The sequence below is a fragment of the Chrysemys picta genome, chromosome 24, assembly GCF_011386835.1.
Source record: "Chrysemys picta bellii isolate R12L10 chromosome 24, ASM1138683v2, whole genome shotgun sequence".
Classification (NCBI taxonomy): domain Eukaryota; kingdom Metazoa; phylum Chordata; order Testudines; family Emydidae; genus Chrysemys; species Chrysemys picta.
The window spans coordinates 14593606-14608551 of NC_088814.1; the positions used below are offsets into that span (position 1 = coordinate 14593606).

The 14946-nt window shown below is 51.0% G+C and overlaps 1 protein-coding gene across 1 annotated transcript in view; it reads right to left on the reverse strand.

The window, feature by feature from the left end:
* LOC135977343 (uncharacterized) overlaps positions 1 to 14946 on the reverse strand; it is a 371747-nt gene that overhangs the window by 157406 nt on the left and 199395 nt on the right. The window lies entirely within an intron of this gene.

The window sequence follows — 14946 nt, forward strand, 5'->3', positions numbered from 1 at the left end:
AGGACAGGATGAAGGTGATGCTGGCAACTGTAACTGCAGCTCCTGCTTTTCAGAAGTTTGAGTTTTGCAGCTGTAGTGGTTCTGCCAGGGGCTGATATTGCACCAGACAATCTTAACTCCGCATTGAGGAAGTGTTTTGCCCTTTAATTAATACTGCTCCCTCAGTACTAACTGGGCTGTGAGGCTGACCCCCGAGCTAAATGCTTAGAAAGAAAACAATGAAAATATCCACTGTCTGACTCATTTAAAACAAGTCATGTCCCTCCTGTCCGCACTGGCAATGGTGAGAGGAAACCAAGCCAAGTGATTCATTCCATCAGGAGACGTTTAACCACTTCCATTCTCTGTATCTTTACTATAAGGGAAAGGAACAAGAAAAGCAAACTGAGTTCAGAGAGAAAGTGGCAGATTTCTTTTCTCTCCAAGGCCCTGAGAGCAAGCCCTGTTCTCCACATGACCCTTTTATTTACATTTAACTCCTCCCCATTGGGCTGGATTACTGCTAGTAACAAACCCTCACTCTACTACCTTCAGTGTCTCAATGTGGTTACGATTAGATGAGTAATGTCCGTCCTTTCCCCTTCAACCTGCCTCAGATAGAGATAAGGAAGTTCTCCCTCACCAGGTCCCCTAGCCACGTGTCTGTGTGTCCACCACCATCTGTCCTTCCACTGGCAATCTTCTCAGATCACTGCACAGGGAAGAGAGCTTAGTGCCTGTAACCATGCCTCAGTGGGCCACAGCTGAGAGAGCCAAATTCAGGACAAACTGCTGAGAAATAGGGCAGATACACCCCAAGAGTGGTGCCTAATCCCCCATAGGATATACTAGACCAGCAACAAAAGTAAACTTCCGCTTCACCACACTGGCTAACAAAAAGTCATAAAAGCAGTTTCCTTGGGCATTCTAGTCCTTGTATTACCACCAAAAACACTAGACTTAGAAATGAGTGGTTTTTTAAAACCAATCTCTTCAAATAAGAGGTTCTTTTGATCCCAAAGGACCAGTCACCCACTGGTGACTTAGATATTTCCAAAAAATCATGTTGATCTATCTAAATTCTAAAGGCTTATTTATAAAAAGAAAGAAAGAAAGGTGAGAATTAAAATTGGTTAAAGGAATCAAATACAATAATTGCAAAGTTCTTGGTTCAGGCTTATAACAGTGATGGAATAAACTGCTGGCTTGATAAATCTCTGGGTGCTTCCAAATCACTGGAAGGTCCTCAGTCCCTTGGATAGATGCTCCCATTAGTATAAGTCCATAGTCCAGAGGTCTGAGCAGGAAAGAGGCTGGAGCAGGATAGAGGCACAGTGGAGATGTTTCCGGGGCCTCTTATATCTTCTGCCATGTGGAGGGAAACCCATTGTTTCAAAGTCCTCAGCACAGCTAGTGGAAAATCACAGGTGAAAGATGGGTGCTTGGAGTCACATGGGCAAGTCCCCGTCCATGCCTGATTTTTCTCGGTCATTGCAGGATGGATACTTTGCCGGATATTTCAGATGGAACATTCACAGAAAAGTCTGTTCAGTGTAGATGGGCATCTCCCATGGTCCATTGTGAGTTGTGTCCTTTCAATGACCCACTCACTGGTTAAATAACATGTGGGCGTTACCCCAGGAGCAAACATATTTGAAATACAGGTATGGAGCCAATGCTCATAACTTCAAATACAAACATGATACATGCATACAAATAGCATAATCATATTCAGCAAATCATAATCTTTTCATAGACATCTTGCATGCCACATTTTGTACAAGATTTGTTGCAAATATATAACAGTGGTTGCAATAATGATCTGTATGGTCCTATTTTAATCAGATAACGTCACCTGATTTTTGCATCTCCCTGTGACAAAACAACTGATGTGTGGCTTTCTACAGGGTGTCATGATGTTAAAGTTGGGGAATTCAATTTCTGTACTTGTGTGTGTGCATGAGGGTGGGGGTGGGGGTTGCTTCTTTACAGCTGACTCAGAGCGTCCAGCCTCGGGCTGCCCCTGCCTCACTGCCAGGCACACCGGGCTGTTAGCTGCACCCACTGTCCTTGCCAGGGGCCCTGCTGAACCCTGGGGGGCTGCACTGCAGTGCTGGGGTGACTCTGCAGATGGAGAAGCTGCTGTGGAGCGATGTAGAGCAGGTGCAGGAAGGAGCCGGGGTCACTAGTCACATTCTGAACTGCCCAATGTTCCACATTTGGGAATGTCCGAGAACAATTCTAAGGGGAAGGTGAATGCAGAGCAGTGACACTGGAGGTGCCCAGACCTCCAATGGGGTTGGTACGGAAATTAATAATGGGAAGATCGTTTGCGAAATTAGTCGTCACTGACAAGATTTGTCTCTGTTCTTATTTCATGTTGTGGTGTTATTTAGCGGAATCAGGCCATAGTTTTACTATAGTAATTAAACCCTTAACTTTAGTTAATGGAGCCAAAAACTTAGTGTCACTTATTTTTTCTCTGTCCTAGCAAGAATGAATTGAATTTTGTGATGTTCTGGAAAGTGCAGAGAGATTAAATGTGGGGAATTCAGTCACTGTGTTTGTGAGCTGATGTTTTCCTCTCACAGATCAGTGCCTGCATTGAAATACCAAGAGGGATCTAAGGGCTGGTGAACGCTGTGCACTTAACTGGCAGAGCGACGTCTCTCTGGGTGTGAAAAATCCACACCCCCAAACCAATATAGTGAAGCTGACCTAAGCCCTGGTTAGATAGTGCTAAATAAAAGGAAGAATTGTTCTGTCAATGCAGCTATTACAGGGATGGGAAAACCCCTCCCTAGTGACTGTCTACTCCAAAGTGCTATAGCAGTGCCCAGCAGCATTTTAAGCGTACACAGGTTAAGAGTGAGACCAGATCTGGCTCCAGTTCGCACAGTGGATGCTCAGGCACTAAGACTACAGTAATAATAACAGTCGAGTGCTTCCACAGTTGGCAGAATTCAAACCTGCGCAGGACAACCCCAATAGATTTCTAGTCCATCACCTTAACCACTCCCCCACACGTTGAGTAGTTGTGGCAATTTCACTACACGATGATTCAGTTCTCACTGAATTGTCAGTTCAAATTGTTTGCTCAGACCAGTTTCCCCAGCACACTCACGGCTGCGCATCAGTGTAAGTGTGTCCTTGGCTGAACAGCGAGAATTCCTGCCCATTTCCCTTCCGGCTGGAGCAGGATGAGAGTGTGTTTGTGTTAATGACATTGCTGTAGATTGTTGTTCATTCCCGGCTCTGAGAATTCAGACAGTCCCTTTCCCATTCAAATCTCCAGCACATCATCCCAATAGCAGGGGGCAGGATTTCTCTGGGGCATGGACGTTTTTCAGGGGGTTGGTGCGTGAACTCAGCCTTGCATTTCATCCTTGATGTTTCATGGACTAACAACAGCAGCAGAAAGAAAGAGCCGAGCCAATATCTCCCGGTCAGGGATGCAGGTACCACGTCCCCTCTGTCTGACCATCGCCATTGCAGGAGAGAAGGGTTCACTGGAATCGAACGCCCTGGCTCAGACCAGAGACACAGGGAGATTTTGCAGTTCATGGATCTGTGCAAAGGAAATTGTGTCTCTGTGTGAAATTGAGGGAAATGAAACGTCCATGTGGTGGCCCAATGCCCTAAGGAATGTGGGTGAAGGACTCGGGCTGAGAAATGGTTTAACAGGAGTTTGTATCAATTTATTGGCCTGATTAAAAACTATGGCTAAAAGGCAGCCATTGTTGTTAGTACTTGTACCTGTGTAGGGACACCCCAGTGGGTGTCAAGTCCATGGCCTTCACCGGGGGCAGTCGATTATTTTTATCATGGTCCAAATTTCTTGGCCAAGGGATAGTCAAGGTCTAGACTCCAGAGAAAATAATACACTGATGATAAGAAGTATATACAAAGATTTTGCAGCCACTATGGGCATAACTATGATGTGTTGTTTCACTCTATATCTTGCGCCACCGCCTTTCCCTTTGGCCTTGTAGGTGACCAAGAGTAAAGCTAAACATCTCCTCAGATACCAGGGAGTGTTTGTGTTCATTCCTGCGAGCTACACAGAGGTTTGATGTTGCTGCTTTGAATCCTCCGGCTCTGCTGGGATAAGGAACAATTTAGGCTGTCACTGAACTGAAGGAGGGAGCTCATTTTTTGACAGGGAGAGGGACACCTCCTCTTAAAGGTGTTTGTCTGGCTGGCAGCCCTGGTTCCCAGGTCTCTCCTGAGGGAAGAAAGTTTCTATGCAAAATACCAAAACTTGTAATGGAGAGGAGGGAAAGGCGATGGCCACATGATGGGATGACCAAGAACCACAACATGGTTCTTTTATGTGGGATGACTCTGAACATCGACTGATCTCCACTCCCTTGTATTTGAAGAGAAGTTTAGTTTTGCACTCGGGAATCTACCAGGCTGAAGCAATGTAATGGGTGGTGACACTAGGATTCAAGGGTTATTTAGTGTTGTAAAAAATGTTAAAAACACTTAGCTTCAACTTGAGCTGCCTGTTATTAACAGCTGGTTCCCCAGGTCAGAAACGTCCTGGGTTCCCTCATGCCTCGGTGGGAACTGAAGGGAATCGTCCCGGGCTGCCCTTAGCTCCAGGCTGATGTTTCCGGGGAGGGGGGTGGAATTGATGTGTTTGCTGTTGAGAAGGGCGCCAGGCCAGTTCTGGGGGAACGAGACCTCCCAGCATCTTCCCAGCCCAACCCAGGCTGCTGCCCTGCCCCAGCCTCTGTCCCCTGGGGGCCCTGCAGGTTTGACTGTAGAGCGTGGAGGGGGGAAGCTGAGGCGAGAGGACAGCCTGGGCTGGGCAGATGCTCGGAGCAGACACCAGAGGCCTGTACTGGCTCCCTCCTCAGCACCAAACAATCAGTCCCCTCCCCACCCCCGTGACAGCAGCCTGGGGCTCAGGGCAGGGCCCACTGGGGGGTTTCTCTTTTTGCTCCTACGGGGGTGAGCAGGGACCTGGGGGTGTTTCTAGCAGAACCGTTGGAACTGAATTGGGGAACCAGGTTTTATAACAGGCAGTTCAAGTTCAGATGAATTTTGTTACAATTTTCTTTCTAATATGAAAGATTCACCAGTAACCGGGCAGCAGTTATTGGAACTCTTCTCTCCTGGTCTTCCCGGCCATAGAAAGAAACGGCATTTTGGCTTCTCCTGATACAGGAGTGAGGGTCCTTCACTGTCCAGAATCAATGTGCACAGAAGCAGGCTGTTGCGTTTCATTTCTTAGTGCCATCGTTCTGGTGCCATCCTGTGGCCATTTCCTTCCCCTCCTTTCCAACAAGCCTTTATATACCCCAGGGGCCAGTTGTGCCCAGGGGCTGCTCCCCAGCCTAGGTTCCCCCCTCCCTGCCCCCTGAACTCCCCTGGAGGGTGCACAGCCCGCCCGTGAGCCCTCCCCACCCCGCCTGCCAGGGCACGGGGCCCTGAGCCTGCTCCAGGAGGGGCAGCAATGGCTCACATGCCCGGGAGCCGCAGAGCCTGAGCGTGGAAAGGAGGGAGCCGGGGGGGGGGGTGTACGGGGGCAGCCGCCCGCATGCATCCGCTGCATCCTGCACGGTAATGGACTCCTACTTCAAATCCAAATGATTCACTTTAAAAACTTTTTCGAATGAAAATCAATTCCCAGACCCATCTCCAGTATGTTCAGGAGTTCGCTGAAGGGGGGGCTTGAAATGAATTTAAACACTCGGAATTTTCCTATGCAAATGTATAAAAACCTAGCAGAGCTGTCCAGAGCTGAAATCAGTTCCAGTCCTGGGCGTCTCTTTTCCATCATTTCTTTCCTAAGGAACACACCCTCCCCTCCCTCACACACTGTCACACACAACCTTCTCCCCTTGAGCCCAATCCAACCTTACCCCTACCCCTCTCCCACACATACTCCATGGGCTACAGCCTCTCAGTGACTCACCCAGATGGGGGCTTGTCTCTGCATCTTCCCAACAGGGAAGCAGAGAGCTGAAAGGGCCACAGGAGACCAATGGAGCTTGGCAGGAATAGAAAAGACTTCCCTTCACTTCTCAAGAGTCTCGTTAATCTCACCCATGAGACGTTCCAGCACCGGGTGGGCTCAAAGCACCAACTCCCCTCAGCAGCGGAAGGGGGAACCAGCTCTATCACATGGAAGGAGGCTCCCCACCTCTGCTGCTGCCATCCTGCAGCCTTTAATATGGATTTGTTTTAGCTAATGCAACCCCCTCACCCCCTAATCCATCCATGAAACAAGGAGACAAGTCCCTGGATGTGGGCTCCAGTGGTGCAACAGGTTAGTGCACAGTACTTATAGACTAGTGCTGTGTAGAGTGATACTGAGGTGTGAGTTCAACCCTCACCTGAAGCACTACTTTTCTTTAAGCAAATGGTTTCTGCCAATCATTTTGTCCTGCAGAAAATACAATTCCAGCTCAGAAGACACCGAGGTCCCCTTCCTTTACAGAGAGCAGGGCAGATTCCACAGATCTACCAGGCTCTGCTCTCCACCAGCACCCTGTGTCAGGAGGGGTCAAGCAGAGCCCAGAGCACTGCCCATCCTGTCATTCTTCACCCCCGACTCCCCCTCAATCTTTGCTCCCCAAACCACCTTTGTGCACACCCTCTTCGCTGTGAAACTCAAACCCTGCCTGGCTTTCTCTATGTTGGTGTGTTTTTTGTCTGTCATGTTTATGTGCATGTGGGTTTTGTGGATGCCTTGCATAGTTGTGTGTGCGTGTGTGTATGATTTTTGCATGAATATAATTTTTTGCTTAAAAACAACAAGGAGTCCGGTGGCACTCCTTAGTTCTCTTTTGGCATGTGGTTTTTGTGCTTTCTTGTTGTGTGCTTTTGCTGTATTTTTGGTGTGGATTTGTTCTTTCTATGGTTTGTGTGGCTTTCCCTTATGTGTATATGGCTCTGTGTGGGTTTGTATGTGTGTGTGTGTGGTTTTTGTTTATGTCTGTGTGGGCCTGTGCAGTGTGTGATTTTCTTTCTCTCTGTGTGTTTGAGTCTCAAGGTCCTGATTTCCCATTGGCCCTTCCCCCTTCTATTGGTACTGGGAACTAGCCAACCAAAAAACCCCACTAAGTTTTAGTAAAGGGCCAACAGTCACTTACACAAGCCAGCCCCGTGAGGGTCACCGATGTCCAGAAAAGGCATCACAAGTTGGTCCCATGGTGTAACAGTCAGCACTCCAGACTCTGAATCCTGCAATCTGAGTTCAAATGTCAGTGGGACCTTGTGGTAAATCCCTGGAGCTCAAAGTGCTCCTTTTCCCTGTCTCCAGTTGCACAAAAGCAAGTTGTTTCCCTTCTGCTGGGTGATTCTCGCCCACTGGAGCCAGGTCTTTGGTTGGGATGGGGTCTAGAAGTGGCTACTGCTGCCTGCAGTTTAGACCTGGTGGTTGGGATTCTTGCTGCTTCACCTGATGCCCACAAGTTTGGCCCTTGTGCTCTCTACCACACTTTTCCTCTTGCCCACATGGTGCTTGAAGAGAGGAGTGCCAGGGCCAGGCTTAATACTCAGGGCTAGCTAGGAGGGAGGAAGAGTCCCAGGCTGGAGCCCAGAAAACCTTTCCTCCTCTAGACACCTAGAGCAGAGGCGGCTGGTGCTGACAGCTCCACGGGAAGGTTTATAAGCCACAGAGCAACTGAGGGAGAGGCAAGACAAGGGGAGGACCATGCCTATGTGTGGCCAGCAGACAGGCAACAAGACACCCGGCCAGGCTGCTCCCTGGCATGCCAAACACCCACTGAAGGTCACCCACACACAAGTATGTGCGGCAGCTGATGATGCTCTTTGGCCAGCATCAGAAGACGGTAGGAAAGCAGGGCCAGCCCCTAGTGGGGCCTCTTACCATTCCCACTCAAGGTGCTCACTTTGGCAGTGGGGCAGAAGATTTTATCTCAAGAGGCTTTTCCCCAGCTGGGGAGAAGCACCCAGGCTCCCAAGGCGCTATTTATCAAGCCCCTTCAAGCACAGGGACAGGCGCACACTTGGAAGAGGGAAACTGCTCCACACGCGAGCCCGGCCAGCCACCCATTTTCTTCAGCAAGTCAGGAATGGCAAAGGCTAGCCTGGAAGCACCTGGGGCTCATGCCCCAGCCTTTGTGACCCCCAACCCCCAACTCCTTCCCGGGGCTGTAGCTGAAGCCAGAGCATTGGCCTGAGCGGCCAAGAAGTGGTTCCAGCCCTGAAGGGAGCAGGATTGTCAGCCCAAAGGGAAAACTGCACAAGCACAACCACGAAGGGACTCGCTCCTTCAATCGCCTAATCTGAAGTCAGACGCCTTATCCATTAGGCCACACAGCCACCGGAGAAAAGCCCCTCCACGCGTTTCTTTAGAAGAAAATTGCATTTTTGAGGGGGAAACCATCTAAAAAGTTTTCAAAATAAATCACAGTTTAAAAGTATATCGTGTGAATCTTCTGAAGATGAAGCCTTCACCCCTCCGAGTTGTGCGGAATGTGGATTGCGGTTACAACCACCACCAAGAATTCGCTTGTATGTAGAAAACCCGGATTACATCCAGACTTCCTGGTGAGTGATTTCAATCCGGATTAACCCAGATGCCTCCGGCCCCTTCATGCCCGGGGCCACAGAAAGTGAATCCGGCCTGAGCCGGGCCCCGCCCCCAACACTGACTCCCGGGGGGGGGGGGGGGGAGCGGGACGGGACCCGTTCAGGACCCCTGGCCTGGAGCCCTGCCCCCGCCTTCTGCCAGACTGCCACGTGACTGCCCGGCCCGGCCCGCGCGCCCCGATCCAGACTGGGTCTGCCCCACCCCCTGTAACTCCGCAGTGCCCCCGCCCTGCAACGCTTAGGCCCGGGACAAGGCCGGAAGCGGAAGTCGGTGCAGCGCTCAGGACGCCATTAGGAGAAGGTCAGCGGCACCGCACGCTGGGGTGGGGGCGTTGCGCGCGGCTCCTGCCAGCCCCGGTGCATCGTGGGATTCCTCCTCCCTCCCAGCGAGCCTCGGCCGTTCCCCGGCGCGTGTCGCCTAGATCCCGCCTATCACGCGCTTGCTCCATTATTGCGTCACGCAAAACCCTCGCTCGGGGCCCCGCCCAGTGCCCGGTTTCCGATGCTGCCATTGGCGCCGGGATGTGTCATTTGGATTCGTGTTTATTTAAATTACTTCTTGTGGTTCCATGGTTTATAGTGATTGTAAATGTCGCTGCGCTGCCCCGCCCCGCCCCGCCCCCTGCGCCGGTCTCCCGCAGCGCAGCTTAGGCGAGATTTTCATCAGCTGCGCTTCTGCCCACGGGAAAGAGGAGATCGCGCGTCACAACCTGGGGACAAACCAGCCGTCGCCTCAGTGTGCAGTTTGTGTCTCTTGCATTGCAGTCCATGTATGCGCAGCATGCACGGTGTGTGTGTGTGTGTGTGCGCGGAGGACAGGGGCACTCTGTGTGTGTGTGTGCAGTGTGTGTGTGTGTGTGCAGTGTGTGTGTGGAGGATGGGGCACTCTGTGTGTGTGTGTGCAGTGTGTGTGGAGGACGGGGCACTCTGTGTGTGTGTGTGCAGTGTGTGTGGAGGACGGGGCACTCTGTGTGTGTGTGCAGTGTGTGTGCAGTGTGTGTGGAGGACGGGGCACTCTGTGTGTGTGTGCAGTGTGTGTGCAGTGTGTGTGGAGGACGGGGCACTCTGTGTGTGTGTGTGCAGTGTGTGTGCAGTGTGTGTGGAGGATGGGGCACTCTGTGTGTGCGTGTGTGTGTGTGGAGGATGGGGCACTCTGTGTGTGTGTGTGTGCAGTGTGTGTGGAGGACGGGGCACTCTGTGTGTGTGCGTGTGCAGTGTGTGTGGAGGACGGGGCACTATGTGCTCACATGGGAATTCACGGGGAACTCACCACCCTTGGTGCAGCATTTGACTTGTGCTCGGCGTGAATGTAGCACTGTGGCGTGTCAGGCAGAGGCTGCGTGACCCCCTCCATTTATCCTCAGCGCAGATACAGCCCAGGCAGCGCTAGTGCAACCTTCCCTCCCACTGCCTCCACCAAACATCTGCAGAGCCCACCTGTCGGGGCAGCGGGGGAATGTCGCTCCATGGATCCTGGTTCTCAGGCTCTCGGATGGGACTGCCCTGGGGTGGGGGTGTGGTGTGGTGTGGCCGCATCCATTAGGTCACCAGACTGAGCCAACTAATATCCTTGGCATGCGTCCACTGCAACGTCGGGGCCTTTTAACACAACCCGTCCTGGCCTGGGGTGGGATCCGGCTGTCACTTCTGGTGTCTAGGCCCCAAGCACTGGACGTCACTCAGAAGTCGTTGTTTTTTCTGGTGAGCATATGGGAGGGAGGGGAAGGTGGGAGCCCAGCTGGCTGGAGAAGAGGGATTCATTCTGCCCCCTAAGGAGAGAAGGAAAAGGTTGAATTGTCCTGGTAGCAGCTCAGCAAGGATCCCTCTTGCCTCCCCCAGTCACGTACATCCAGCCTCTCCACAGGATGGGGGTGCCCAGCTCTGGTGCAGCCGCAGCTTTAGCTCCTGAGCTCTCCCAGGCAGACGTGCAGCATGCGCACTGGGGGGCACCGCGCTCACATGGGCCCGCCAGAACTAACCGATGGAGCCCAGGGAGAGATGGCCTGGCCAGGCTCCACCTGGCAGCAGTGCAGCTCTGAACAGGGGTTTCGTGGAGAAACCGGCTTTGGCTCCAGGCTGGGAAATGGGGCCGAGGGCTGGTGCTGGCGATGCAAGTGAAGCCGATACACAGACTGTGTCTCGCTCACAGGTACCAAACCCGCCAGCAGCCCACAGGGCAGCCCCTGCTTTTGGCTTTCCAGTCCTTAGAGCAGTCGGACGTGCGCCAGGAATGGGAGCCTGCCTAGCCGAGCAGCGGCCTGTTTGGGTTCAGCTGGAAGCCTGACAAGCCGGATCCCCAGAGGCCTCAGCCAGAGATACAGCGATCGCAGAGCTGGTGGGGAGCTCCCACTTCCTCCCCTTCCCCATGTGAACTCTGCTGGAGGGACAGGCCTGGCCGTGCGCATGGGGCACCAGCGACTGGGGCAGTGGAAGCGGATTGAGCCCACGTCAATAGGAGCCATCGACATTTTTCTATAGAAACTATTTTTGATGGAAAATTTCATTCAGTTCAATGCTTTCCACACAACATTTAGGTTTTTACAGAAAAAAATGAAAAGCCCCCAAATTGGAAACTTTCCAACCCAAACCTTTTGGATTTGTAATGAAAATGTTCAGTGTGAGACCAAAAAGTCACCGTTTCCCCTGGAAACGCGCCCGTGTCTGACCCGCTCCACACGGCAGGGACAGAGGTGCCCCAGCAAGCGCAATCGCTCCGCAGTGCCCTCGTTCCAGGCTCAGCACAAAGGGGACGGGCTGTTTGGGCCCCAGTGGGCAGGTGGCGGCTCTGGGACTGTTCCAGCCCATGGCATAGAGCCGCCTTAGTGCAAAATCCAACGTGGTGCTGCCCTGGAGCAGGAATGGAACAAGAGGCAGAGTCTCTGTGAGAGAGAAATTCTCCAGCCACTCATTGCCCAGCCCGCTTTGGCGGCCTCCTAGGTCGGGTCTGCTCCTTGCGCTGCCCTGGAGAGAATTTATTTAGTGTGTGCAACTGTCTATATAATGAGCCAACTTAACAGCACTCACCCCACACCCCCTTGGCAGGCCCAGCATGCTGCTGTCAGTCCCTGCGGTGCAGTGCTCGTGTTGGGAACAAAGTCCCATCTTCTCAGAGCCTGGGCACAACAATTCCTCTGCTGCAGTTCTGCCCGGTCTGGGCAGGTAGCACACGCCTCCCAGGCTGCTGGAGAGTTCAGGCAGCTCATGGCTGCACACACCTGGATGTAAAACGGAATAGTCCCTTGGGGTCACTAGAATGGCTGCAGCAGCACAGGGCGTAACTTAGGGGACTCTCAGCAAAAGAGGCGAAGAGCGCTGCTGCTGTGCATGTAGGACTCAGAAAAGACTCTTTCCATACATGGGATTTGGCAAGCTCCCCCAGCATGAGCAGATCTGCATTTGGGGTTTGAAATGAATGAATCACAGCAGAGCTCCCAAGCCTGGAAGTCCAGGAAGTCTACACCAGGCAGAAAGGTTTGTCAGCCGGGTTTTGTTAGTTTGTGAGTTCTTTGTCCACATGCAGCAAGTGGATGGACAAGCCAGGTCCACGGGGCTCCCAGCATCATGACTGCTGAAGTGAAGAGGATTGTCCCAGGGGACAAGTATTGCCCTTATATAAATCCCTGGGAAGCCCACATCTTGAATACTGTGTACAGATGTGGTCTCATCTCAAAAAAGATATACTGGCATTAGAAAAAGTACAGAGAAGGGCAACTAAAACAATTAGTGGTCTGGAACGGGTCCCATATGAGGTGAGATTAAAGAGGCTAGGACTTTTCAGCTTGGAAAAGAGGAGACTAAGGGGACATATGATAGAGGTATATAAAATCCTGAGTGGTGTTGAGAAAGTGAATAAGGAAAAGTTATTTACTTGTTCCCATAATATTAGAACTAGGGGCCACCAAATGAAATTAATAGGCAACAGGTTTAAAACAAATAAAAGGAAGTTCTTCACACAGTGCACAGTCAACCTGTGGAACTCCTTGCCTGAGGAGGTTGTGAAGGCTAGGACTATAACAGGGTTTAAAAGAGAACTAGATAAATTCATGGAGGTTAAGTCCATTAACAGCTATTAGCCTGAATGGGTAAGGAATGGTGTCCCTAGCCTCAGTTTGTCAGAGGGTGGAGATGGATGGCAGGAGAGAGATCACTTGATCATTGCCTGTTAGGTTCACTCCCTCTGGGGCACCTGGCATTGGCCACTGTCGGTAGACAGGATACTGGGCTGGATGGACCTTTGGTCTGACCCAGTACGGCCGTTCTTATGTTCTTACACAGTCAGACAGAGACTGAGGGTTCCCCCCCCCCCCGCCCTTTAGCAACAACTGAAACCCCCTCCCCACAGGGACATGTCCTGATTTTATTTGCCCCCATGTTAATCTGGCGTCACTCCATGTTCTTTCTTGAAGTGTCTCTTGATTAACACTGGTCTCAGTGAGACCAGAAACGTGGTTCAGAGTCCTTTCCTCCTCCCTCGTTCCCTTCCCTTCTTTTGGAGAAGGATTCACAGCAACAGTTTTCCTGCCAAAACCTGAAGTTCCTCCAGTTTTGAAAATAGGGAGAGAAGCAAAGTCTGTCGTGATTTCATATCAGTAATTGATAAATGGACAGAAAGTTCTCAGCAGCCCCTGCCAGCCATTCACATGGGGAAGGGGGGAGGGAGCCCTGGGCAAGGCTTCTGTAACAGGAGAATGAATGGCATGGAGGAGCCAGATTTTGTAAGAAATGTCCATGCCTGGTGACTGGCAGACAATGGCCAATAGGGACCCGCTCCAAGACGACTCCATCTCAGCACTGGGCGAAGCAACCCCTCATGGAGACCATTCGTCATGGGGGTTTGGGATACTGCTGGGGAACATGGTGAGGGGAAAGTGAGGGGCTAATACTGTAGCATGGAGGTTCTCAGCCACTCTGGGGACAGCCTGGGCAGCAAGGAGCCAGGCACAGACTGAGCCCTCGTCCTGTGCCCCCTGAGGAAAAGAAAAGGGTCCAGCCAACTGTCATGTGAGCAGCTGAAAGACACCATTCCCCCAAACAGGAGGAGGCCTCTGGCTTTGATGTGTATTAAATATGGGGCAAGTCACTTTCATCAGCAAACATTTTAATGAAGATAAAGGGGGAAAGAAATGAGTCTCACATCAGAGGAAAAATTTGACCATTTAACTCCCTTCACCCGCCAGGACGGAGAATGACTAAGGCAACAAATGTCTCCAAAACAGGAGGACTTGCTGCAACTAAACATGGGAACGTTTCCAAACACGAGATGCTTTTTAACAGACATTTAATAATGACATGGAAAAAGACAAAATCTGACAGCTGATGTCTATGTTAAGTCAGTAAAGAGAAAAGGGTGGAAATCTGGAGAATTTTGGATCAATTTTCACTAAGTAGAGCAGAAAGTGAAAAAATGTGAAGCATTTTATATTGATAGTCAATAGTAGGTAAAGAGGTAAAATGAGGGTGAATTTCATATTGTTATTTGACAAATTGAGAGAAAATGGGAAATGTCTGCAAAACTTTTCGAAATATTTTCAAAAATTGGAGAAAAGGTCAAAATCTGAGGATATTTTATGTTAATATTTTATTAGTGAAACATGGAAAAAAATCTCAGGGAATATTAAATTAGAAATAGATAACTAGAGAGAAAGGAGGGCAAATTTTAGGATATGCTCCTGAAGAAGAGATCTGTGTGTAGCTCAGAAATGTATCTCTCTCACCAACTGAAGTGGCTCCAATAAAAGGTATGACCTCACCAACTTATCTTTCTAAATGCAAAGGAATGCAAACCGGAGAGAAAAACTAGGGCTACTTATAAACTCGACTGGGTGGTAAATTAACTATCACCTGTAGCCCATATAGCTGGTGTTAGTAATTCAAGGAACCCACAGGCCTGTCTCCTGTAGGACACTGGCATCAGCAGTTAGCATGAGCCCCTACATACGTGGCAGAAATAGAACACCCTGGCAATGCTTGACAACAGCCCCCACCCATCACAGCGTGGCAGGCGGCACTGGTGGCCTAGGAAACGTTTTCATTGATAAAAACTCCCCTTTTCCCCACCCCCTCCACAGGAGGGAAGCCAGCTGTTCATCCCATAGCCAGATGTTTCAGGGTGTTTTCCACTGCGAAGGGAGGGGGGAGCACAGGCAGAATGCGCGTGTGTGCGTCTGAGGTGCACGCAATGAGGCCCGCTGATGCTAACAGACGTACACAGCCAAACACGAGTCCTGACAGTATCAGAACTGGTGTTTCACCTGCGCCCCAGATTCCCACGTGTGTGTTTTTCACCAAGATCAGGGCCCCCATCATGCTGGGGAAACCTCCCCTGCCCTCCCCAAGTGAAATCAATGCCCCCCACACACACATGTGCCCGGTACTGCATGGATCCGACTTGCCCTT